Genomic DNA, 1,454 nt, shown 5'->3' with positions numbered 1-1,454 from the left:
TTTTTTGAGATGGAGTCTCACTCTTATTGCCCAGGCTGGAGTGCAATGGCGCGATCTTGGCTCACTGCAACCTCTGCCTCTGGGGTTCAAGTGATTCTCCTGCCTCTGCCTCCTGAGTAGGTGGGATTACAGGCACCCACCAACATACCTGGCTAAGTTTTGTATTTTTAGTAGAGATGGGTTTTGCCATGTTGGCCAGGCTAGTCTCAAACCCCTGATCTCAGATGATCTGCCCACTTCAGCCTCCCAAAGTGTTGGGATTACAGGCATGAGCCACCACACCCGGCCAAGAACGCTAGAATTTATTCCTCCTGTCTAAATGTAATTGGGAGCCAAGCGAGGTGGCTCAGGCCTGTAATCCCAGCACATTGAGAGGCTGAGGAGTGGGGATCACTTGAGCCCAGGTGACCACCATGGGCAACATAGTGAAATCTCATCTTCACAAAAAGTACAAAAAATTAGCCGGGTGTGGTGACATGAGCCTGTAGTTCCAGTTACCTGGGAGGCTGAGGTGGAATGATCACTTGAACCCAGGAGGTTGAGACTGCAGTGAGCAGTGATTGCATCACTGCACTCCAGCCTGGGCGACAGAGTGAGATCCTATCTCAAACAAACAAATGAACAAACGAACAAACAAATGTAATTTGGGGCCGGTGTGGTGGCTCACGGCTTTAATCAGCTCACTTTGTAAACATCTCACTTTCGGAGGCCAAGGTGGGAGGACAGCTTGAGCCCAGGAGGTCAAGGATGCAGTGAGCCATGATCCTGCTGCTGCACTCCAGCCTGGGCAACAGAGACCCCGTCTCAAAAAAAACGGTAATTTTGTGTCTTTTTTTTTTTTTTTCTTTTCAGATGGAGTCTTGCTCTGTTGCCAGGCTGGGGCGTAGTGGCATGATCTCAGCTCACTGCAACCTCTGCCTCCCGGGTTCAAGCGATTCTCCTGCCTCAGCTTCCCGAGTAGCTGGGACTGCAGGTGTGCGCCACCACACCCAGTTAATTCTTGTGTTTGTAGTAGAGACGGGGTTTCACCATGTTGGCCAGGATGGTCATAATCTCTTGACTTAGTGATCTGCCCGCCTAAGCCTCCCGAAGTGCTAGGATTACTAGGCGTGAGCCACTGTGCCTGGCCCAATTTTGTCTTTTTTTTTTTCTTTTTTTTGAGACAGAGTCTCACTCGGTTTCCCAGGCTGGAGTGCAAATGGCGCGATCTTGGCTCACTACAACCTCCGCCTCTGGAGTTCAAGCAATTCTCTGCCTCGGCCTCCCAAGTAACTGGGAATTACAGGTGCCCACCACCGTGACCAGCTAATTTTTGTATTTTTAGTGGAGATGGGGTTTCACCATCTTGGCCAGGCTGGTCGTGAACTCCTGACCTCATGATCCACACCCTCGGCTTCCCAAAGTGATGGGATTACAGGTGTGAGCCACAATTTTGTGTCTTTTTTTTTTTTTTT

This window comes from Colobus angolensis, unplaced genomic scaffold, assembly GCF_000951035.1.
Source record: "Colobus angolensis palliatus isolate OR3802 unplaced genomic scaffold, Cang.pa_1.0 Scaffold169, whole genome shotgun sequence".
NCBI classification, from domain to species: Eukaryota; Metazoa; Chordata; class Mammalia; order Primates; family Cercopithecidae; genus Colobus; species Colobus angolensis.
This window is presented reverse-complemented; position numbering follows the sequence as displayed.